Below are 26,185 nucleotides of genomic sequence, written 5' to 3'. Positions count from 1 at the left end.
TCCTCTAAAAGACAGCCTAGTTCCCTCTAAAAGGACAGCCATCGGCACTCGGCGGGCCCTCGACCCCGCGTGAGCCTCACGTGGACGCGCATGCATGCACAGTCGATCGACGCAGCACCCCGGGCGGTCGCGTTCACTGCAACAAGCTAGGCTGCCTAAAGGCGATCGCGACGACGCGTCGGACGGACGGCCGGCGGCCTGGTCTAGCTAGCTAGCTAGCACGCACAGAGCGCAGGCGCATGCATCATGCAGCTCCCCTCTGCTAGCTAATTAAGCTAGGGACGATGGATCGACGTGAAGATCTTGACATATAGGCTCTGTTTGGCATGGCTTCAACTCTGGGTGGAGCTGCTCCACTCCAGAACTCTAGGTGGAGCCAGTTCTAGATGGAGTCGGAGCTCTAGGTGGAGCCAGCTCTAGGTGGAGTCGGAGCTGCAAAAGAGGTGCTCCAAAACTCCACCTCCATTTGCACTACAGCTCCATAGAGTTAGCAGCTCCATAGAGTTTTGGAGTTGGAATGTTTGGCTGAAAAATTGGCTGGAGTTGCTAGAGTTCAGCTCGAGAGCCATGCCAAACACCCCCATAGATGCATCGTCGTGTGCATTCGTACGTGTTGCATTACACATACACCGTGCCTGGCGTGTGCGCCGACCCGGCAGTGCAGTGCACCGGCAACGAGAACGGCACGTCTGACACCTGAGCAGGCACGGCTGCCCCGCACACGTGGCCTTGCCGAGGCCGAGCCAGCCAGTGCGGCGGTCTAGCTCGATCTAGCTAGCACTAGCAGCAAGGCCATGCATAGGTACTAGCTGCAAGCGTGACTGACACGTTTGTACTCTGAGTCATCGTCAACGTAAGGCAGTCTTGACGCCAGCAACCAGGGCGTGACTTCAAGATCAACAATAACGAGCTGTCTGTGAAATCACCGCCACGTCGGCGTCGCGTCTAAGAACTCGACGTGAGCAACGATAGCGTCGAGCAGTGTAAGCTCGGCGTCAGCAACAATGACGTCGAGCTAAGGGTTCAAATTTTAAAAAGCATATTTATGAATTTTTTTAAAAAAAACTACTGTAAAAAATAAAAAATTCGGCCGAATCATCCCGCGCCTTCTCAGTACCTAAAGACTTAGGGCTTATTTGGTTCGTCTAGTAGCTACTAAATTTAGTAGCTTTTAGTTACTTTAGTAACTTTTTAACAAAACGCTATGACTAAAAGCTACTAAAAAAATTTTAGTCCTCTTTAATAACTCTAAAGTTACTAAAAGTGACTAAACTGTTTAGTAGCTATTAAAGTTTAGTAGCTCGAACCAAAGACCCCTTAGTCCATAATACACGGATGATGTGCTAGATGCCACACAAGCACACTGTACTATAGGGTGAACTCCGGTAACTTTCACTCGACACGTAGTTTAGGGTACCATCATCGGATGATCCACTGAGCGCCACACATGTCCATTGGATCATATGATGAGCTCCAGCACCTTGGCCACTTGACACATAGTTAAGTCATATAGCCTCATTGGATGATGCATCGAGCGCCGCCACCAGGCACAACGAATAATACGATGAAATCCAGTACTATGGGCACTACCGGAATCTATGGGCACTACCGGAATCGCTGTCGTTGCCGACGGCCAAATTCTTTGCCGACGGCCAAGGAATAAGCCATCGGCAAAGAACATCTTTACCGACGGCCAGGGCCCGCCGTCGGCAGAGAATCCTTTGCCGAGTGCCGGGCCGTCGGCAAAGGCTCGCACTTGGCAAAGGTCCGCTTTGCCGATGGCCTGGCTCTCGGCAAAGAAAGGCCTTCGGCAAAGTGGGCCCAGGCCAAACGGCAGCCGACGCCGTCCCCTTTGCCGAGAGCCACGCCGTCAAGCCCTCGGCAAAGGTGTAACATTTGTCGACGGCCCTGGCTGTCGGCAAAGGCCTGCCACGTGGCGGCCTCACAGCCGGCCAGGGCCACCAGATTTGCCGACGGCCACGTGGTCTGGCCGTCGGCAAAGGTTCTTTGCCGAGGGCCATCTGAGACCCTCGGCAAAGAAAGATTTTTTTTGTTTTTTTCTTCCCAGTTTTTTTCTGGTGCCTTCCTACACCAAATACAACCCAATTTCAAAAGTTGGGACAATTTTGAGTTTTTTTTCTATATTTCGTTAATTATTTTTGTTTCTTTGAATTTTTCCAGCAACTCCAAATTTGAACTGCAGGTACATGAAATAATGGAATTTTTTGATTCGAAAAATGGTATTCATAATGTTCGGAGTACATTGAGGCCGTATCCAGGACCTCGCATGAAAATACGACCATGTTGGTGTCGTAACATAGCGAGTTACGTGCGTGAAAAGTGTTTTAAAATTATATAAAATCCAAATGAAGTCCGAAATTGACGAAACTTGACGAGTTGTGTTGTCATCACATGTGGAGGCCGTGGTAAAAAATTGAGAAAGTTTCGAGCAAGTTGTGACGTCGGATGCCCAAAACCCAGTGGCGACGACAGCCGATTGCGATCTGCGAGCCGCCGCCCTCGTGAATTCAGCCGTGGGACTGCCGACTCATCTGGTACACTCTCTCCCTCCCGCTCGATCTCCCCCGCGCTAGGTTTCACCGTTTCACGCAGCGGCAGGCGATTTGCGCCGATGCCCCCAGCGAGGGTTTGTCCCTATGGAAAGAACCACGGCTTCCGTGTTAACAAGAAGTCGTTCTAGTACGACCTTGATGTTTAGTATACTGCATTACAGCTGACCGACTTTGCTATGCTCCGTTCATTTTGGATCTTATTAACCTGCACCTGTTGTTGTTTTTTTAATAACAAAATGCCCTTTGTCTGTAAGCCTTTTTAGTAAAAAATGAAAGCCCCCAATCTATCAAAGTTCCTTTTGCAGCTTCGATTAGCGATGTGATGAAGTGGAATAAGCCTTAGCCTCAGTTAAGTTTTAGTAGTTATTTTGTATAGGATCTGTTATACTGTCAGAACTCAGAAGTCTGCATCTTCGAAAACCAGTTTTAAATACAAGTTTGTTATTATACCGAGAAAAAATGTTAGATGTTAAGTGCTAATATGTGTTGGTCCTTAGTTGTCTGTGCATCTAATACTTGTCCATCTGTTTTCTCAGTTTGAAATAAATAGAAGTTGGTGCATGCACTACTGTAAACAACTTGATGTCACATTATGTGTTGGTTCATCTTTAAAGTAGCCATTAGCAATTCAACTGTTTATGCAGTGGGTGGAAGAGAAGAAAGGTAGCATTCAATAGAAAAGATGCCCACCTGATACAATCTTCGTGCCGCTGTGGTTATCGACCTTCGCGTCGTTGTGGTTATTGGCCTTCGCGCCGTTGTTTTTTGCAGGTTTTGGAAACCTCCCCGTGCAGGGGAGGTGCTGCCAAAATTTTGAGTGGATACTAACCTTTTTTGCCCTTTTTGTAGGAGGAGGACCTATGGGAGGTACTCGGTGACCCCAATCGTCTTCATGGGCACTGCGGGTCTTCCTGCACCGCGTCGACTCTCCACCGGCCCGCTACCCGCCTTTGCGCCGCCACCCTAGGTATAAATCACCTCTCTTCCTTATAGTTGTTGTAAGCACATCACGTAATCGAGTTAGGCGTCTCCCGTCCGAAAGGGATACGCGGTCGTTGGTATGCGGATCAGTGCATATCTGCGACGGTATCTCTTTCGGATTGTCCACATTTTTTGGACAGCCCAAGGATGCGTAGATGGGTTAGCTTCCATGTTCCGCCCCCGTCCAAGTCGGAGTTTCAGCAGCACCTCCCCGTTGTTCTCTGGATACACACTCTCCCCGCCGGGACGTGTATCGGGAGAACAGCGGGGAGGTGCTGCCGAAATTCCGTCTCGGACGGGAGCGGAGCATGGAAGCTAACCTCATCTACGCATCCTCGGGTGGGATTAGGACCTATCCTTCACCTATTAGATGGTAGGAACGCCTTGTAGATGCAGATGGTGGTTTTATTACTCGCTTACATTGGCATATGACAGAGGATGGCTGACCGTGAGTGGATGTACACGGGCTTTGCAAGTAAGAGCTTTGAATGGGTTAGGGGGACCAATGAGTTCCTGAAGGAAGCATTTGGCCGAGCTGCTAAAGGGTCAATTCGGATGCCGTGTCCCTGCAGCAAGTGTAAGAACCAGAAAAAGAAAGACTATAGTCACATGTACAGAGATATTTTCGCGAACGGATACGTTCTAAACTATACCCGCTGGATCCACCATGGTGAACGCCATCGTATTAGGGAGGAGGTGGTGAGACCCCTCCTCGAGGAGTTTGATGCAGATGCCGGGATGGCAGACTTGATGGCAGACTATCACGAAGCACGGTTCGTTCAAGGAATGGAGGTGGAGGAAGAAGATCCAGAGGAAACCGCAAAGGCGTACTACACCATGATGGAGGTGGCAAAGAAGCCCCTTCACGAGAACACTATGGTTTCACAACTAGATGCCATTTCACGCCTAATAGCGTTGAAGTCGTCACTAGGCATTAGTCGAGAAGGTTTTGATCTCGTGTTGGCGGTTGTTGGCCAACTGCTTCCGGAGGTTCACTTCCTGCCGAAGAACACATACGAGTCACAGAGGCTCCTTCATGCACTCAAGATGCCGTATGACGCAATCCAAGCTTGTAAGAACAGGTGCGTCCTGTTCAGGGGAGACCATGAGATAGCAACACACTGTCCAAAGTGCAAAGCCTCTAGGTTTGTGGAGGTAGAAGGCAGTGATGGCAGTAAGAAATAGTCTAAGATCCCCGAGATGGTCATACGGCACCTTCCTATCCTACAGAGGCTCCAACGGCTGTACATGACAGAGGAGTCCGCGAAACAAATGACGTGGCACAAGAATGGCAAACGATATAGTGACAAGATGTAGCACCCAGCGGATGGTGATGCATGGAGGCACTTCAATGACATGAATCCTGACAAGGCTGCGGAGGCTCGGAATGTACGCGTAGCGTTGACAACAGATGGATTCAACCCATTTGGAATGATGGCGGCCCCATACACTTGTTGGCCCGTGTTCATGATCCCCCTCAATCTTCCCCCTGGCGTCATGTTTGAACCTAGGAACATGTTCTTGACGCTGATAATACCTAGACACCCGGGCAACAATATGGGTATGTTCATGCAGCCAGTGTGGGATGAATTGCAATGTGCTTGGGAAGAGAGGGTACTGACGTACGACCGAGCTACAAAGAGGAACTTCACAATGCATGTGTGGTACTAGTACTCAATGCATGACTTCCTGGCGTATGGCTTATTCAGCACGTGGTGTGTTCACGGGAAGTTCCCTTGCCCAACATGCAAGGCAGATGTGATGTTCACCTGGCTGGCCAAGGGTGGTAAGTATTCTTCTTTCGACAAACATCGTCAATTCCTGTCTGAGGACCATGAACTGAGACGAGATGAAAAGCACTTCACAAAAGGTGTTCAAGTCACCGGCCCCATCCCTCAGGATAAGAGCCCTGCCGACGTCCTTGCCTAGATAGAGGCTCTCCAAATTGATGAAGAGAAGGGTGGTTTTAAAGGATATGGTACCGACCACATGTGGACTCATATATCGGGCTTGACTAGGCTCCCCTACTACAAGGACCTTCTTCTTCCACACAACATCGATGTAATGCACACAGAAAAGAATGTCGCCAAGGCACTCTGGGCAACACTCATGGACATTGACAAGAAGTCAAAGGACAACGTTAAGGCTAGACTGGACGTTGAAACGATTTGCGATAGACCAAATCTAGTGATGAAGACCCCCGCGCCAGGCAAGAGATGGAAAAAGGGCCCGGCCGATTACATCTTGAAAAGGGCAGATAGGAAGGAAGTACTGCAGTGGATTAAGACATTAAAGTTCCCTGATGGGTATGCGGTGAATCTGAGTAGGGGAGTGAACTTGCAGACTATGAAAGTCTTAGGGATGAAGAGTCATGACTTCCACATATGGATTGAGCGGATCCTTCCTGCGATGACCCGGGGATACCTCCCCAAGCCAGTGTGGCGCGTCCTGGCAGAGTTGAGCTTTTTCTTCCACCAGCTTTGTGCCAAGGAGTTATCTCGGGATGTTTGTCTTGACCTGGAGAAGGCTGCACCTCTATTGCTCTGCAAGTTGGAGATGATATTTCCACCCGGCTTCTTCCTATCTATGCAGCATCTGATTTTGCACCTACCGCGTGAGGCACGGTTGGGGGGGCCCATGCAGCACCGTTGGTGCTATGCAATCGAGAGGTGTCTAAAGCTTCTTCGGAAAAAGTGTAGAAATAAAGCCAAAATTGAGGCTTCTATGGCAGAGGCATTCATTCTGGAGGAGTTCTCGACATTCACACAGGCATACTATACTGAGAAACTTCACAGACCGCAAAATCCAACCCCTCGTTACAACATCGACGAGAATTCATCGAACCTCAACCTTTTCAAAGGGGATCTCGGAAGAGGAGGCACAGGGAACAACAAGAACTTGCAGCATGATGAGTGGCACACTATCATGATCTACTTGTTGTTGAACCTTGAGGAATGCATTCCTTATCAGAAGTAAGTTCTCGATGAGCTTGTTACATACGCCGCCACTATCCTCCACCTATCGATCCAACCCCCCTTGTCTCTTGTTGTTCTAGGGAATATATTAATGAACACTGGACATGCAATAGGGATCCTACCGAGCAAGAAGAAGACCATCTTCTCAGACATGGTGTGCCCGGTTTCATCAACTGGTTCTGTACAAAGGTACCATCCAACTAACCTCGTTCTGACTTTGAGATTCCACTTTGCTCCTAGGAGCGAGTAATGTAATGATCTACCTGTCCTAACCTTGCAGGCCCTTTATGATGCGGAAATGAGTGATGAATTGAGACAGGTGGGCAGTGGCTTTGACCAAAGGGTCAAGTCATTCAGCATTTATGATGTGAATGGCTATCGCTTTCGCACGAGAAGCTACGAAGAGAATCAGGGCAACCTAAAAACCACGTGCAGTGGAGTTCGTACGCCCGGCACGGATGGGAAGGACTATTATGGCATAGTCGAAGAGATACTCAAGCTCAACTTTGGGAAAGACCTAGGTTGTAAGGTAGTGGTATTCAAATGCCATTGGTTCGATCCTAATGTCACGAAAAAGGACCTTAAGATTGGGCAAGTCGAAATTCGACAGGATTCCAACTATGAAGGAGATGATGTCTATATTGTGGCTAACCGAGACGCCACACAAGTTTATTACCTCCCATGGGCGTGCCAAAAAGACAAGAATCTTGCAGGTTGGAGCCTTGTGCAATTGGTATCGCCGCGCGATAAAGCGGCTGTCCCAAACGATGATGATTACAACTTTGACCCAAGGATAGATGAGTTCTATCAACCTGAGGGGCTAGAAGGTAGTTTGGAGATAGACATTCTTTCACTGATGGGTATGGAAGTAAACAACGACATCGATGAGGACGAGGGTGATGAGGTGCACGATGCTGAGGACTTACGAATCCTTGATGAATGGCAGATGCAGCACGATAGAGTTGTTGAGGACGATGTAGAGCCTGATGATGATGGAGATGATGATGACGATGGAGATGATGATGATGATGCAGATGAAGCCCGACACTTAAGAGAGCTCGACAATATTGATAGTGATGACGCCAGTAGTGATGACGAGTACACGCCAGCCATATTGCCATTCGTGGAGATAATTTCTAATTCATGTAATACTATATTGTTATTATTATTACCTTACAATTATGTTTCTTTACAAGTACTTGTCATTTATTTATGCTAACTGTTTTAATCTTTGTCATTGCAGGCACTCGACAAAATGCCGGGCGAAAGGCGGCAGTGGCCGCAGCGAGAGGTCCGCTCGCGGTACATGGTCCCCAACGCCAACATGGAGCACGTGGCCGCCGCCGCCGCTGCCGAGGATGAGGCGGGCTTTAGCAAGGAGCTTGACGTGGAGCCGTCGACCACTAGTGGTGGGAGGCCCCCCAGCGGACGTCGCACGTCGTCGAGGAGGCTGTTCCAGGAGGCCCAGTAGGAGGGACGATGACGATGATGACCGGTGACGGTGACGGTGGCGGCTGAAAGGATCAAGATGCCCAAGAGGGGGGGTGAATTGGGCTAATTCTAAATTTTCTTACAATAATCAAATCCTACGGATAGCCCAATTAACCCCTTGTGCCTAGAAAAGTGTTTATATCAAACTAATGCACAACAACCTCGCAACCTAAGTTCCAAACTTATTCTAGCAAGCAATTCTATGGATGTAAAAATAAGTATTGAATTGCTCAAAGTAAATGCTCAAAGTAAGTGCTCAAAGTAAATAGAGAGAGAAAGGAACGCGGCGATGTTTTGCCGAGGTATCGGAGAGTCGCCACTCCCCACTAGTCCTCGTTGGAGCACCCGCGCAAGGGTGTAGCTCCCCCTTGATCCGCGCAAGGATCAAGTGCTCTTTACGGGTTAATTCTTCGATACTCCGTCGCGGCGAATCACCCAAAGCCGCTCACAACTTGAGTTGGGTCACCCACAAGCTCCGCCGGGTAAACACCAAACTCCCAATCACCACCAAGCCGTCTAGGTGATGGCGATCACCAAGAGTAACAAGCACGAACTCTCACTTGACCACGTGAAGCCTAATGAGAAGATGGATGCACACTTTGCTACTCTTGATTTGCTAGTGAGGCTACTCTCTTGGATTCTCAAATCACAAACACCTCACTAGGACCTTGCTCTTCTTGGCACTCACAAACGTGTTTCTCAGCTGTTGGAATGAGCAAAAGTTACTCCACTCACGAGTGGAGCTTCTATTTATAAGGCAGCCTGAAAAACTAACCGTTATGAGCTTCTGCGGGACGACCGGACGCTCCGATCATGATGACCAGACGCTCCGGTCAGTTCAACCCGCGAACCAGTAGTAACGAGTCGACCGGATGCTGGCAGGGTCTGGTCAGCACTGACCGGACATGTCCGGTCGCATAAAACCCTTACTGGAACCTTACTGGACTCGACCGGACGCTGAACCCTCAGGGTCCGGTCAGCACTGACCGGACGCGTCCGGTCACTCTTTCCCAAGTCTGGACCCTTACTGGAGTCGACCGGACGCTAGCCCTCAGCGTCCGGTCACATGACCTTCCAGCGTCCGGTCACACCAGACTTGTTCACCTCAGTCAAATGAACTGACCGGACCCTGCGGCCAGCGTCCGGTTGCACCGGAGCCAGCGTCCGGTCAGTGTTTGACCCTCCATTCACTTCCAACTTTCGAACATATGTGAATGAAGTTTGCTCCAAAGGATCTTAGGCATTCATAGGAGCTACCTAGAGCTAGTTTTAACAAGTGTGCACCACACCTAACTCACTAGACTCAACTAGGTCAAGCTACCCGTTCATACCCCCCTTCATAGTACGGCCAAAGGAAAAACAAAGTCCTAAACTACTCTAAGTGTCTCTCCAACTCCAATTGACACTTAGAACTAGTTATCCTTAACCTTGTCGTCCGTCCTTTGAAAACCGAAACGATTTCCATCGTAGGGGCATGACAACCTCGATTGCACAATCGATCTCCATTACCATGACCTAACTTAGTTGCCTCTGCAAAACACACGTTAGTCATAGTAATCTTGTATTGACATTAATCACCGAAATCCAACTAGGGGCCTAGATGCTTTCAATCTCCCCCTTTTTGGTGATTGATGACAATACCACCTCGAGTATGTTATGGAGTGAGGTTTTTGACGGGCTTGGTTCATATAAGCTTTTGTCAATAAGAACAAAAGAGTTAGTCAAGCTTATATGACCCAAGCCAACACAATGTACTCAAAGGATATGAATTAAGCATGAGTACAAATAACAAAGCTCATTTGCTTCAAAGTATAAACGCGGAAGCAAAAGCAAATGAGCATTACACAAGTGATATGACATTTAGAAAATGCAAAGTAGAAATCACACATGTCAAATATCACAACCACGTAGATAGCACTATCACATATATATAATAGTATGCATGAAAGAAAACACACGAATGCATAAGTAATAGTGTATCACACAAATAAAACTCCAAATGTATATAATAAGCTAATACTAGATAACTAGCTCCCCCTAAAGCTCACTCCCCCTGAGTCTATATACTCAAAACCCTCTCCCCCTTTGGCGTCAAACACCAAAACCTAAGGGTCGGTCGGCGGGGCTACAGCGGACGAGTCAGGCGCTGAAGTACGTGGAGCAAGATGGAACTGGGCGCCATCATCATCTGACCCTGAGCTCTGAACTGACTGACCCTCTGAAGCGGGAAGTGTCGCTGAAGCGGTCTGGGTCTGAGCTGGGGCTGGTGCTGCCTGTGAAGCTGCAAGTATGTCTGTCGTAGGATCTGACGAGGCGACAGACAAGGGAAGCCTCTAAGTAGTCATGATAGCTGGAGCTGCTGTAGACGGACCGGCAGTATGCATGTGAGGCGGAGTAGGCATGCCGGTCAACTCGCTGAAGGATGCTCCAAGACTCCTGGAAACTGACGTCTCAGGCACGAATAGCGAGGAAGACTGCTCTGGTGAGAAACCCATGTGATAAGGAGTGAACTGCGGGGCTACACCAGGTGAAGCTAACCACTGGGACACCTGTACAGGAGGTGAAGTAAACTGAGCTGGAGGCTGTCCCTGACTCTGGAGCCCGATGGGCTGTACTGCTGGAGTCGTCGAAGTGGTAGGAGGCTGTGCAAGCTGGGGCGAAGGCTGTGGCAGTGGGACCCCAATAGCTGTCACTACATGCTGCATGAATCCCATGAGCTGCTGCTGCATAAGTAACTGCTGGTGCTGAAGGAGCTGCTGCTGACGCTGGAACTCGTCTTGTCGAGCCTGAAACTGTGCGAAGTTGGCAGCTATCTCCTGTGCCTGTCGTGTCTGATCCTGCTGCATCCGCTCAAGAATAGCAATGAGAGCGGGGTCGGTCTATGGAGCAGGTGGAGCAGAACTGGAGCTACCTGCCTCTGCATCGTGTCTGCGTGGAGGCATCTGAGGTATAGGATGGTAGTCATCGTCAGAGCTGTCACTGTACTCACTCACCTCCTGCTGTGCCTCTAGCTCCTCCTCCTCAGTGGCTGCAATCCCTCTAATGATCTCATCCTGCTGAGCTGTAGACTCTGGCACGTCGGGGCGACGGCTAGGCTGACTGGGTGCCTGAGGAGTGGCGTGTCTGATCCTCTATGACAGGTTGTAAGCCGGGAACTCTGTAGTGGCACCTGTATACTCATCCATCATGCCAGGGGGCTTATCAAGCACAACCCTGCAGATGAGGAACGTGATCCAGTGAGCATAGGGAAGCTGCCTGCGACCCTTGAATCCCTCAGCAATAGTATTCTCCATCTCTGAAAGAAGGAGGTCCCAGATGTCAAACACTGTCATCTACATGATGGCATTGAGAAGCCAGAGCTGTAAGCAAGTCAGGCCCTCCCTGTATCCCAACCTGGGAAGCAGTGTCCTCCTGATAATGGCCTCTAGTACTCTCGCTGTAGGAGTCAAGTCACTGGGGTTCCTGCTCGACCCCTCACCAAACGGCTCCTTGAAGCAATGCCGCACTAAATCTATAGGGGGCACCTGCCCTCCATGAGGACGCCTGGGAGGCCCCTACTGGCCATAGCAAACCTCATGCATCTTTACAGGCTGCTCCTGTAGTCTCAGTATCTCCCTGGCTCTGCCACTAGTCACTCTGTAGTCTTTGCCTTTGAAAGCAAAGTGAATGTATCTGTGATGAGGATCAATGTAGAGCGAGGCATAAAACTGACGGACCCAAGATGGTACATATATGCCCGTCCATCCAATCAGATCTGACAGTCCTGGCAAATATGACAAGTATTGTCGAATGCTCTCTTCGGCTGCTGCCACAATGGACTCTATCTAACAGACCCTCTGTGATCTGAACACTGCCCCACTGTTAAGATATGCATTGTAGAAATCCTCATGCAGTGGCGTGTAGAACCCCTCAGCTGCTCTCTCATCCCTCCTCGGAGGAAACCAAATCTCAAACTCAACAAACCGTAGCTGCTGAACCTGCCTGGCTGTAGTGGCCCTCAAGTCGAGGTGAACCACTGGAGGCGGACCCTGTGGTCTGGGCGGAGGGCATGAACCCCTGCGCTGTGTAACTGGCCTCGGTGGAACTGCAGCACTGGTACGACTCGAGCGGCGTAGCTGAGGTGCCAACTCGGTCTCCTGACTCTCCTGAGTCTCCTGGGCTGGCTGAGGCTCTGCTGGTGGGGGCTGCTGCTGTGCTGACGGACCCTCCTCAATGGCAACCCGTCATCCTGCAAATGTGGCAGTCCCAGCTGGACTACCATGACGACGCTCAACCTCCTCAATCGCAGCTCTGACTGCGGGTGAAACTGGCTGATCTGCAATGACAACTCCGCTGCGGGTACCACCTCTCTCGGCACGCTCTGCGGCCTCTGCCACAGCTGCTGCTCTCGCTGTCTCTGCATCGGGGTACTTGCGCTTCTTGGATGTCAGCTGCTTGGTTGACTTGCCCTTAGATCCGGCTAGCTGGCGAGGCGGGGGCCTCCGATCATCATCACCTGGGCCACCACCAACATTCTTGGTGCGAGCCATCTGAACTGACAAGATGGTGAACTGATGCTGATGAAGATCAACTGTCAACCTGCCGCTTTCGAGGCTTGGCCTCGATCCTTACTCGCGAGCTTGGCTCCGAGTTAACTGCTAACTGCCAGACGAAACACAACGGAACCGACTCGCTGCACGATAGAATAGATGGATATACAAATAAATACCATATATCTAATAGATGCGAAATCCTAATAGAGAAAGCAATGTAGATGCGAAATTGAATCGAGTGGCTTTCTACCTGACGAACAGCGATCCGAGAAGAGATAAGATATCACGTGGGGGATCCTCGGAACCGGGCTAGGGTTAGGTCAAACGCCCTGAATGCAATGGGGAATTAGAGTATTTAGAATTGATCTAGGTCACAATTGGAGATCAAGATTGAAACACAAAAACTCACCTTACCAAACAATGGGAGGATAGGGCAAGATCACTTGGCGAAGATTTTCAGCCTTGGCACCGATGGAACGACGAGCTTGGGCGCGAGAAGGCCGGCGAGGAGCTGAGCAGGCGGTGGCGCGTGGGACGAGCCGCGAGGCTTGGTGGCGCGCTAGGCCGGGGCGCGAGGCTCGGCTGCGGGCACGGGGAGGCTGCGGCGGCGCGGCTGGGCAGGGGCACGGAGGCGCGGGCGCGAGGTGAGGCGCGAGGAGGCGGCGGCGCAACCGTGCGGCGGCTTGGCGAGGCAGCGGCGGCGCGGCTTGGTGGCTTGGGCTAGGGCACGGCGGCGGCTCGGGCTTAGGTCAAGGAAGAAGAAAAGGTTCGGATAAATAACCCCCAAAACGCAACAGAAAAGGAAACGGGAAAAGAGACCTTAAGACGCGCGAGATCCACTGACCGGATGCTCCGGTGGTAGCGACCGGACGCTACCACCCAGCGTCCGGTCGATTCCAGAGAGGACCAAATCCTCTGGAATCGGGACCGGACGCGTCCGGTGGTCCATGACCGGACGCAGGCAGGGTCCGGTCAGTACAACTTGTCCTTCCTTCATCGACCGGATGCTGAACCCTTTCTGACCGGACGCACAGACGCAGCGTCCGGTCACTCCTTCAACAGCAGTTCACCTCCTATGAACTGACCGGACGCTGGACAGCAGCGTCCGGTGCAGCGTCCGGTGCACCTTTTCCAGCAAACCTTCAACCTTCCTTCGCGCTGCCTGTTCCCAATCAAGTCCCAACTTGAATAAGATCCAAATAAACACCAATTGGGACTGATGTGAGTGACCTCTCTCAAACCCTCATATTTTTCAAAATATCTTGCCTTAGGCTATAATTCTTTTTAAGAAAATAGGCAACAAGAGGGCAAATGGAATAAAACGACAAAACAACTTCATGCATATGTAATGCTTGTAAGTAAATCTAGTTGCTTGTCAAGTTTGATCCAAGGTTAAGCTTCTTCACACGCTTTCCGGCGGTTATCTTAACCATGTTAGACAAGCCCTATATACATTGCCACAAATTAAACATGTTGTATATTACAATGAATGCAAGGGACAACACAAGCTCAATTTTTTGTGAAGTTACTAGAATCAAGTACATTGAGCTCGTTCCGCAATCTACAAAATGTAGCCTCATCTAGCGGTTTAGTGAAGATATCCGCTAATTGATCTTCGGATCTTACACCTTCTAGTGATATATCATTTTTAGCTACATGATCTCTTAGAAAGTGATGGCGGATATCTATATGCTTGGTGCGAGAGTGTTGAACTGGATTATTTGCAAGTTTTACCGCACTTTCATTGTCGCACAAAAGAGGTACTTTCTCTAGAACTACTCCATAGTCTAGTAAAGTTTGTTTCATGTATAATATTTGTGCACAACAAGCACCCGCGGCAATGTATTCCGCTTCGGCGGTGGACAAAGCCACACTATTTTGTTTCTTGGAGGACCAAGACACAAGAGATCTACCAAGCAAATGGCACCCTCCGGATGTGCTCTTTCTATCAACTTTGCATCCGGCGTAGTCCGAATCGGAATAGCCAATTAATTCAAATAAAGCTCCTTTGGGATACCAAAGGCCAATGCTTGGTGTGTGCTTAAGATACCTAAGGATTCTTTTTACGGCAATCAAATGTGTTTCCTTAGGACTAGCTTGAAATCTAGCACACATACACACACTAAACATGATGTCGGGCCTAGATGCGGTTAAATATAACAAGCTACCAATCATAGAACGGTAGAGAGTTTGATCAACCGAGTTACCTCCCTCATCTAGGTCGAGATGTCCATTGGTAGGCATTGGGGTCTTGATTGGCTTACATTCATCCATTTTGAATCTCTTAAGAAGATCTTTTGTGTATTTCTCTTGAGAGATGAATATGCCTTCTTTCATTTGCTTGACTTGAAAACCAAGAAAGAATGTAAGCTCACTAATCATTGACATCTCGAACTCCTTAGACATCAATTCACCAAATTCTTTGCATGAGTCTTCATTTGATGATCCAAAGATGATATCATCAACATATACTTGACAAATGAAGATATGCCCATCAAGCTTCTTGGTGAATAGTGTGGTGTCGACCTTCCCAATGGTGAAGCCTTTCTCAATAAGGAAGTCCCGAAGGCGCTCATACCAAGCTCTTGGGGCTTGCTTAAGCCCATATAGTGCCTTGGACAACCTATAAACATGATTAGGATATCTAGGGTCTTCAAACCCAGGAGGTTGATCAACATAGACTAGTTCATTAATAAAGCCATTTAAGAATGCACTTTTCACATCCATTTGATATAGTTTCATTTCATGATGTGATGCATATGCAAGAAGGATACGGATGGCTTCTAATCTTGCAACCGGTGCAAAGGTTTCTCCAAAATCTAAACCTTCAACTTGAGAGAACCCCTTTGCCACTAGTCTTGCCTTGTTCCTCACAACAACACCTTGATCATCTTGCTTGTTGCGGAACACCCACTTTGTTCCAATGACTCTTGCATCTTTTGGTTGCTCTTCAAGATTCCAAACTTCATTGCGAGTGAAGTTGTTCAACTCTTCATGCATGGCATTGATCCAATCCGGATCTTTAAGAGCATCTTCTACCTTGGTAGGCTCATAGCAAGAGACAAAAGAGTGATGAGCAATAAATGAAGTAAGTTTTTGAGATCTAGTCATCACCCCCTTTGTTGGACTCCCTATGATGAGATCTTGTGGATGATCTTGTAGGAGAGGTGTATTTCTTCTATTGACCACTTGACGAGGAGGTTGTGGAGCATCAACATCTTGTGCTTGTACCACCATTTGCTTATGGGAGATATGAGTATCTTCATTTTCTACTCTCCCAACTTTATCACCATCTTGTGGTACATTTGATGAAGAAGGTTGGTTAATGACTTGTACATCATCTTCATCATCTTTTGGCTTGATGTCTCCCACCGGAATATTCTTCATAGCCTCCCTCAATGGTTCATCACCTACATCATCAAGATTCTCATGTGCTCCTTAGGAGCTGTTAGATTCATCAAATTCCACATCATATGTTTCTTCAATCAAGCCGGTGGCATGATTAAATACTCTATATGCTTTGGACTTCAATGAGTAACCAACAAGAAAACCTATATCACAACGCCTTTGAAACTTCCCTAGGTGTTGCCGCTTCTTGTAGATGTAGCACTTGCAACCAAACACCCTAAAGAAGGAGACGTCCGGCTTCTTCTCATTGAGCAACTCATATGGTGTCTTGACAAGGAACTTTTGAAGAAATAGGCGGTTGGATGCATAACATGCGGTGTTGATTGCTTCCGCCCATAGAGCTTCGGGGGTGTTGTACTCATCTAGCATTGTCCTTGCAAGAGTGATCAAAGTCCGGTTCTTCCTCTCAACTACACCATTTTGTTGAGGAGTATAGGTTGCGGAGACTTCATGTTTGATTCCAACTTCATCACAATAAGCTTCTATGTTTGTGTTGTCAAACTCTTTGCCATTGTCACTTCTTATCTTCTTGAGCTTCACTTCAAATTCATTTTGAGCTCTCTTGGCAAATTTCTTGAAACAAGATGCAACTTCGGATTTGTCATGAAGGAAGAACACCCATGTATATCTTGAATAGTCATCCACAATCACAAGACAATAGAGATTTCCTCCCAAACTCTTGTATGTTGTCGGTCCAAATAAATCCATGTGTAGGAGTTCTAGCACTCTTGTGGTTGACATGAAAGCTTTGGTTGGATGAGTGTTTGCAACTTGCTTGCCGGCTTGACATGCACTACAAAGCTTGTCCTTCTCAAACTTCACATCCTTCAACCCTCTCACCAAATCATTCTTCATAAGCTTCTTGAGTGAGCTCATCCCAACATGAGCAAGTCTTCTATGCCATAGCCACCCAAGTGTTGTTTTGGTGAATAGGCAAGTCTTCAAGTTTGCATCTTCGGAGGTGAAGTCAACTAGATATAAGTTGTTGTATCTAAATCCATTGAATATCACTTGATTGTCATCTACCTTGGATACAACAACCTCCTTCTCAGTGAATAAGCATTGAAAGCCAAGATCACACAATTTCCCAACGGATAGCAAGTTGAAGCTCAATGAAGCAACATAGAGCACATTGGAGATGGAATGATCATTTGATATTGCCACTTTGCCCAATCCTTTAACCTTGCCCTTTGAATTATCTCCAAATGTTATTTTCTCTTGTCCATCTACCTCTTCATCTAGTGAGGTGAACATACGAGGATCACCGGTCATATGTTGAGTGCAACCACTATCAATAACCCAATGACTTCCACCGGTCTTGTAGTTCACCTACACACAAGAGATTCAAGCTTTAGGGATCCAAGCTTGTTGAGGGCCCTTCACCTTCTCAACAAGTGACTTAGCCACCCAAATTTTCTTAGGCCTACTCTTGTTGGGGGGACCTAAGAACATGACTTTTATCTTTCCACTCGAATCTTTTCTAAGCATGTAGTGAGCATTGAAAGCAAAGGGTCTAGCATGCTTGGGCAAGGGTTGTGGTGGTGGAGTTTGACACTCATGAGCAAAGTGGCCTTCTTGTCCACATTCAAAACATCTCTTTGGCTTTGGCTTTGGCTTTAATTGTTGGTGTTGAGCTTGAGCCTTCTTCTTCTCTACACTTGCCATATATCTAATGCCACTTCTATCCATCTTCATGACGGTATTCATGAGTAGCTCACTTTGGAGATGCTTGCCTCTAGCAAACTTGCTCAATCCCACCTTGAGATGCTCTTTCTCCATCTTGAGCTTCTTGTTCTCTTCCTTGAGAAGATCATTGTTCTTCTCCTCCTTGAGTTTCTTGTTTTCTTCTTTTAACTTCTCATTCTCAAGGATCACCTCTTTGTCATGATCAAGAGTTTCTAGCACAATGGTGTTGTGACGTTTCATCTCTTCAAGATCTTTCATGAGCTTCTCATTGTTACTCTTGAGCTTGACATACTCATCATAGTCATTGCACTCAACCACTTGCTTGCCCTTGCTACTAGATCCATGCTCAATGCTTTCATCAATTAAATCATCACATGAGGTAGCTATATCAATCTTAACAACATGGTTAGTAGCATCATGTGGCTCATTTGGTAAGAATTCTTGTGCAATAATAAGGGTATCATAATTGATCTTTAGAGTTGCATATTCATCTTTTAGCTTATTGTGACTAGTGATAAGCTCATTGTGCACCCACTCAAGTTTATCATTTTTATCTTTAAGCTCTTTCTTAGAAGATTTGAGCTCCTTGAGTTTGGATGATATAGAATCATTTGTTTCTTTGAGCTCATTATTAGCCTTTTCTAATGTATCACACTTAGCTAAGAGTGAATCATTTTTAGCATCAAGTTTTTTATTTGTAGCTCTACTCTTTCTAATGATCTTAGTATATTTTCTTAGTATTTTGACAAGATCATCATAAGTAGGTGAGTCATCATCATCGCTATCACTATCATCATCACTAGCGTGTTCATCATCACTACTATCATCACTCTTAGTTACCTTGCGTTCACCTTTGGCCATAAGGCATAGGTGTGTAGAGGATGATGGCGATGGTGGTGGTGAAGATGCAAGATCAATAGCAATGGTGGCCACCTTTTCATTGTCACTATCATCATTGGATGATCCACTTGATGAATCAATGTCCGTGAGCCAATCACCGACAATATAGGCCTTGCCACTCTTCTTCTTCTTGTAGAACTCCCTCTTTTTGCCATCTCTCTTCTTGTATGGCTTGTTCTTCTTCTTTTCATCTTCATCACTTGAATCATCTTTCTTGCCCTTGTTCTTGAACTTATCTTTCTTGGGCTTTGTGCATTGATGAGCTAGATGACCAAGTTTGCCACAATTGTAGCAATCCATCTCAGAGATTGGCTTTCTTCTTGAGCTAGTGAAGAACTTCTTCTTCTTGCCATCAAACTTGATGCCACTCTTGTTTAGCCTTTTTAGCATCTTGGTGGTCTTCTTCACCATAAGGGCAAGGCTTTCTTCATCATCTTCATCACTTGATCTCTCATACTCAAGTCTTGCTTTGCCCTTGTCTTGGCTAGCTTTGAATGCTGAGTCCTTCTCTTTCTTCTTTGTAGAGGATGAGCCATCTTGTGGTGTGATGTGCATGTACATCTCATGAGCATTGATCTTTCCCAAGATTTGTGTCGGTGTAGCGGCGGAAAGATCACCTTGATGTAGCACGGTCACAATGTGCCCATATTTGTCAATGGGGAGGACACTCAAGATTTTTCTCACAACGTCGGATGGTGACATTTGAGTGAGTCCAAGCCCATTGACTTCCTCTACAAGAACATTCAATCGAGAATACATCTCATTAGCACTTTCTTTGGGAAGCATCTCAAAAGAATTTAGCTTTTTAATCACAAGATGATAGCGTTCCTCACGCTCACTCTTGGTTCCCTCATGGAGCGCACAAATGTCCGACCATAGAGCATGGGCGTCTTTGTGGTTCCTTACACGATTGAACACATCTTTGCAAAGGCCTCTAAAGATGGTGTTGCGAGCCTTTGCATTCCATTTTTCATAATTCACTTCATCGCCTTGAAGTTGTGCGGCATTCCTAGGTGCGGGGAACCCTTGAGAGGCGGCTTTAAGAATTCCAACATCTAGAGCTTCTAAGTATGCCTCCATGCGGATTTTCCAATATGGAAAATCATCTCCCTCAAAGATAGGAGGAGGTCCATCCCCGTGAGACATCTTGCTCTAAGCGATTAAGCTTAAAAACGTGAGCACGAGGCTCTGATACCAATTGAAAGGATCAAGATGCCCAAGAGGGGGGATGAATTGGGCTAATTCTAAATTTTCTTGCAATAATCAAATCCTACGGATAGCCCAATTAACCCCTTGTGCCTAGAAAAGTGTTTATATCAAACTAATGCACAACAACCTCGCAACCTAAGTTCCAAACTTATTCTAGCAAGCAATTCTATGGATGTAAAAACAAGTATTGAATTGCTCAAAGTAAATGCTCAAAGTAAGTACTCAAAGTAAATAGAGAGAGAAAGGAACGCGGCGATGTTTTGCCGAGGTATCGGAGAGTCGCCACTCCCCACTAGTCCTCGTTGGAGCACCCGCGCAAGGGTGTAGCTCCCCCTTGATCCGCGCAAGGATCAAGTGCTCTTTACGGGTTGATTCTTCGACACTCCGTCGCGGCGAATCACCCAAAGCCGCTCACAACTTGAGTTGGGTCACCCACAAGCTCCGCCGGGTGAACACCAAACTCCCAATCACCACCAAGCCATCTAGGTGATGGCGATCACCAATAGTAACAAGCACGAACTCTCACTTGACCACGCGAAGCCTAATGAGAAGATGGATGCACACTTTGCTACTCTTGATTTGCTAGTGAGGCTACTCTCTTGGATTCTCAAATCACAAACACCTCACTAGGACCTTGCTCTTCTTGGCACTCACAAACGTGTTTCTCAGCTGTTGGAATGAGCAAAAGTTACTCCACTCACGAGTGGAGCTTCTATTTATAAGGCAGCCTGAAAAACTAACCGTTATGAGCTTCTGCGGGACGACCGGACGCTCCGATTGTGATGACCGGACGCTCCGGTCAGTTCAACCCGCGAACCAGTAGTAACGAGTCGACCGGACGCTGGCAGGGTCCGGTCAGCACTGACCGGATGCGTCCGGTCGCATAAAACCCTTACTGGAACCTTACTGGACTCGACCGGACGCTGAACCCTCAGGGTCCGGTCAGCATTGACCGGACGCGTTCGGTCACTCTTTCCCAAGTCTGGACCCTTACTGGAGTCGACCGGACGCTGGCCCTCAGCGTCCGGTCACATGACCTTCCAGCGTCCAGTCACACCAGACTTGTTCACCTCAGTCAAATGAACTGACCGGACCCTGCGGCCAGCGTCCGGTTGCACCGGAGCCAGCGTCCGGTCAGTGTTTGACCCTCCATTCACTTCCAACTTTCGAACATATGTGAATGAAGTTTGCTCCAAAGGATCTTAGGCATTCATAGGAGCTACCTAGAGCTAGTTTTAACAAGTGTGCACCACACCTAACTCACTAGACTCAACTAGGTCAAGCTACCCGTTCATACCCCCCTTCATAGTACGGCCAAAGGAAAAACAAAGTCCTAAACTACTCTAAGTGTCTCTCCAACTCCAATTGACACTTAGAACTAGTTATCCTTAACCTTGTCGTCCGTCCTTTGAAAACCGAAACGATTTCCATCGTAGGGGCATGACAACCTCGATTGCCCAATCGATCTCCATTACCATGACCTAACTTAGTTGCCTCTGCAAAACACACGTTAGTCATAGTAATCTTGTATTGACATTAATCACCGAAATCCAACTAGGGGCCTAGATGCTTTCAGCGGCGACGGCGGCGGCGGCGACGACGACGACGACAACGACCTCGGCGGCGGCGATGGGGCGAGCAGACACCAAACACCTCGACTTCCTCAGCTTCGAGCAAGCCCTACCAGCGCGGGCCCTCATCGCTCCCTGACCTGCCGCTCCCGTGCCGCCGCTCGGTGATTCAACCCGTGGGCAAGTAAGTAACCATTGTTGATTTCACTACTTGTTCATATGACATGTTGAAATTAGAACTGCAGACTAACAATTGTTGTTAATGACTCGTGCAGGGGCTGGGCAAAGGTGACCGACAGGAACAGTGCACGCCATGTCAATGGCATCTAGGGCCTGCTGATTAGAAAGCACTACCCTGGCTTGGTCACCATCGGGGGTAAGGAGATCATGCCCGACAAATGGGAACACTTCTACCAGGTCAAGGACGTACACGACAAAATCCTTGCGGTGAAGATCAAGAGGGAGTTCTGGGTGAGTCTTTGCATCGCACCACATATCTCAATACTACGCATTCGTTGGACTTTCTTCAAATAATGAAATGATGTTTGATGTCTGTGTGTAGTTGTACTACAAGTTGGAGGAGGGGCAGGATGAGGAGCGGGCGGCGTGAGTGCAGGAGGCAGTCTGCAAAGAGCATCTCAAGGACATGTACCACGAGGCGCATCTCTAGGCCGTCATCAGCTACTACGCTGACGTGTTTCGCCAGGTGGTGAAGAAGCCGCGAGTCAAGGAGTTGATACTAGAGAGGGAGACTGACCTCACCGAGGAGCAGTACATGCAGGTAATTAAGTAGGAAACATTCGTTGTGATTCCTTACGTGACACATTCAATTCATCTTCTGGAATATCAAATACTTGAATGTCATGCAGGAGTGTCCAAGCTGGTGCAGTAGGTACCCGGACTGCTAGCTTCAAATTGTGTGTGGGTGGCGTACGGACGCGGCGTACAAGGAGCGCAGAGAACATCGGGAGCGCCACCTGGCGACGCCAGGGGTACCACACCACCAAGGGAACCAGAGCCTCCCAGTGTACATGGACAGATGGGTATGCTTCTGTTGATCCATTTATTATAGCGCTCAATTGTCACTACTTGTAACCATGTTTGTGTTTTCCTCGCAGACGGAGACGCATGGTGGGCAGCAAATCAACGAGTTCACGGGGTTCGCCCTTGCTCACAAGGGCAAAGCAACAGTGGAGTCCACCGTCTACGACCCGGTGGAGGGGCCCGAGGCGTACACCAACGCGAATGTCTACAACAAGCTCGCCCAGTACACCGCCGCAGGTCTCGAGTGCCATGGGCCGACGTTCGACCCCACCACCGACCCCCTGGACACTGACCTCACGATGAGGGTGGGAGGAGGGAAGCAGCACGGCCGGTACTTTATTGCCAACAGCGCCATCGAGCCATCCTCTTTTCAGACGCTGAGCTAGATCCGAAGAGGCGGGACCAGGAGCGGGCCGGAAATCCCCATAGCGCCTCGGTAGCCGAGCAGCTCGTAGATGATGACGGCACTTCAGGTAAGTGCAGTTTCATTCGTCGTTCACTTGTTTCACACATGATGTACCTTGCCTTCACATACCATCAACCTTGCGGGTGTAATATTGCAGGCCCAGGTTGCACAGCTGCAGGCCAACCAGGCGGCCCAGGAGGCGCTGCGTCAGCAGCAGGAGGCAGCCCATCAGCAGCAGATGGCGGCACTGATGCAGCACTACCAGCGTCAGTTGACGGACCTGACCGGCTACTTCTAGTCCCAGATCCCGGGAACGCAGGAGCCTCCTGCCTCAATCTTCGCTCCACCACCAGTTCCTGTGCTTGCTCCTGTACCTGTTCCAGTGAGTATATTGCATGTTGCTTTAGCTTGTGCGTCCATCCTGCAGGTACTAATTACATCACTTGGCCTTTGTGCACGCACCGTCGACGGGTTCGAACTCGACTCCAGGTGCCAGCCCTCCACTGGGTCCTTCTCCACCGTAGGGCTGGCTAGCTGACCCGACCTTCCCCACGCAGTAGGGGTACATGTGGCCTCCTCCACCGTCGCAGCAGGGGTACTCCTCGTAGCCGCAGGCGCCGATGCAGTAGGGGCACTCCGGGCCTGCAAGCGTCCCTGCGCCGCACTACTGGCACTACGGTACGGCCGCGTAGTCGGGTTGGTCTCTGTTCGAGCAAGGTGGGGGCTCTGGGACCCCTGGGGACGACGCACAGAGCTAGGTACCTTTTCTTCCCGCTTCTGGACATGTATCGATGAAGTTGTGGCACATTGGACATGTTATGTGTATGTTGGACATGTATGGATTCGTGTTGGACATGTTATTCGGCTTGTGGACATGTATCGATGAATTTGAGGACCTTCATGTATGGATTCATGTTGAAACTGAATTTGATGCTGAAATGTGGTTTATATGTGATATTGTTGTGAATATATGTGATGAAATGTGGTTTATATGGTATATATGTGATGAAATGTGGTTTAAATGCAAGAAAACAAAAAAAAATTTACCCAGCTTTGCCGACGGCCAGCACTCGGCAAAGCTAGGCTTTTTTACCAGCACGGCCCAGCTTCGCCGAGGGCCGGCCTGGCACTCGGCAAAGTGACCAGACCTTTGCCGATTGCCGGCCGTCGGCAAAGTCTTTTTTTTATTTAAAAAAATCAAAAAAAAGAAAAAAAAATTCTTTGCCGATGGCCTTCCACGTCGGCCGCCGGCAAAGAATTTTTCAAAAAAAAAGGAAAAACTTTACCGACGGCCTGACACGTCAGCCGTCGGCAAAGGCCTCCGTTAGGGTGACGGCGCATGGCGTCTTTGCCGAGGGCTGGCGTGGCCGTCGGCAAAGGCTTTGCCGACGGTCTGCCATGTGGTCATCGGCAAAGGTGTCTTTGCCGAGCAATTCGTTGCCGACGGTGCTTTGTCGACGGCCAGAGTGGCAGGCCATCGGCAAAGGCTTCGCCGACGGCAGAACTGCCTTTGCCGACGGCTTTGGGCCGTCGGCAAAGGGGGCGGATCCGGTAGTGGGGCAAGTAAAAAATGAGCAGTGTCCAGTGCCACTGGATGATCCACCGAGCGGATCCCATTCATCCGATGCATATTTCTAGTCTGTTTTAAGTTCAATTTCATCCAATTCAACTTTTTTTGAGATCCTAGACTTAAAACCAATCCAATGGGCCACTCTTGCGTTGACTTGGTGAGAGTACACCACATGTTTGCATCAAAATGCTCTCAACTTGACTCCCACCAATGGAACTGCTACTAGTCTTGATCCAACTTAATAGTACAGTCAAATATAAAAACAAAGACCTACAAACATTGTGTCAAGTGCTTCCAAACTCCAAGTACACTTACTTGAACCTTGTAGTGTCCTTAAACTTTGCAAAAGTTCTTGCGTCCATACTTGAAAACACCTCTGGGGCCAAGAACCTCCACGTGGGCTCAATGTAATTTAAATCTTGCAAAACACGCATTAGTAATAGCTACATGTATTCATCAATTGCCAAAAAACCCCAAATCGAGCCTCGATGCTTTAGCCTTTGTTTTAGATTTCCTATGAATCTAGGACAAAGGTAAATTCTATTTGTTTTTTCTTTTCTTTTGCACAACAATCATTTAGGCCAGTCTCGATGAGAGTTTCATGCGCATTAAATAAATTGATGTGGCATAGTTTTAATGAAGAGTTAGATGAAAATAGTTTCATGGGATAAAATGAGTTTCATTGGGATGAAACTTGTTTACACTGTTTCCAACATCATGGCGTATTGGACAGAGTCATGAAACTCTCAATAAGACTGACCTTTTTTTTAGTATGACCGAAAAAAGCTAGCTATTTTCCATTTTCAAGTAGGTTTCACAGAACCCTTTTTACAAATTGACTATTTTACCGAATATAATATTTGCCGGCTCGATTGCATTCCTATTTTTCAGTATGAAACAGGCATGAGCGGCAAGTGTACGTGTCTAAAACCTGATGGCGAAAACAGCGTGTGAACAATTCTGTTTCTTCAAATATATAGCTACCACCCTAATATATAAGCATCGGGATACTTGCATGCTTGCCCTGACACTACTACCAGAAACGTTTTTCGTGGCGGACGAATTTGCTTTCCCGCAGCGGGCAAACGCGTCCGCCACCGCGTAAAGGTCACGGTAAATCGTGGCCTTCCTGCGGCGGGCCACTTTGCCCGCTGCGGTTAATCGATTTACCGCGGCGGACACATTAGGACGCCCGCCGCGGTAAATCATTTAAAAAAACAAAAAAACCTAGGAGCCCGCCAGCGAGCCCATTCTCAAGCCCGCCAGCGAGCCCGTACGTTCCCAGCCCAACCCATCGACGCACCCGTTCCCACCTTGCTGGATCCGCCCACCACCGCGGCCAGGGAGCTCCTCCGCACCGGATCCGCCCACCACCTCAGTCGAGCGGCCCACACACCACGGATCTGGCGCCGTGGATGGACCCACCACCGGATACGCGCCGTGGGGGCTGGATCTGGGCCATGGTGGCCGGATCTCATCGTCGTCATCTGCAAAGGAAGAGGGAGAGGGAGATGAAGGAAGAGGGAGAGGGAGGGAAGTGTTGTACCTACCTCCACGCGTCGCGCCGCCGTGGATCCCTGCCGGAGCAAGTGCCGCCGCCATGGATCTGGCCCCAGTCACCGTCGTCGTCGTGGACGCCCCAGCCGCCGCCGCCGCGAGGAGGGAGGGGGAAGGCCGCCGTCGTGGATCCGCGCCGTGTCGATCCACGCCATGGAGAGGGAGGGAGGAAGGCTGCCACCATGGTGAGGCCAGATCCGCCGGGGACACCATGGTGGACGCCGTCACCACCTTGCTGTGGCGGTCCTTGCCGCTGGCCACGGCGCGCACCACCGGGTATGC

At 48.7% G+C, this 26,185-nt stretch overlaps 1 pseudogene; it reads left to right on the top strand.

Annotated features, from left to right (window-relative positions):
- Positions 1-3,282: 3,282 nt before the first annotated feature.
- Positions 3,283-25,300, top strand: LOC136465871 (uncharacterized; annotated as a pseudogene).
- The last annotated feature ends 885 nt before the right edge of the window (positions 25,301-26,185 follow it).

This window comes from Miscanthus floridulus, chromosome 1, assembly GCF_019320115.1.
Source record: "Miscanthus floridulus cultivar M001 chromosome 1, ASM1932011v1, whole genome shotgun sequence".
NCBI lineage: Eukaryota > Viridiplantae > Streptophyta > Magnoliopsida > Poales > Poaceae > Miscanthus > Miscanthus floridulus.
This window is presented reverse-complemented; position numbering and strand designations above follow the sequence as displayed.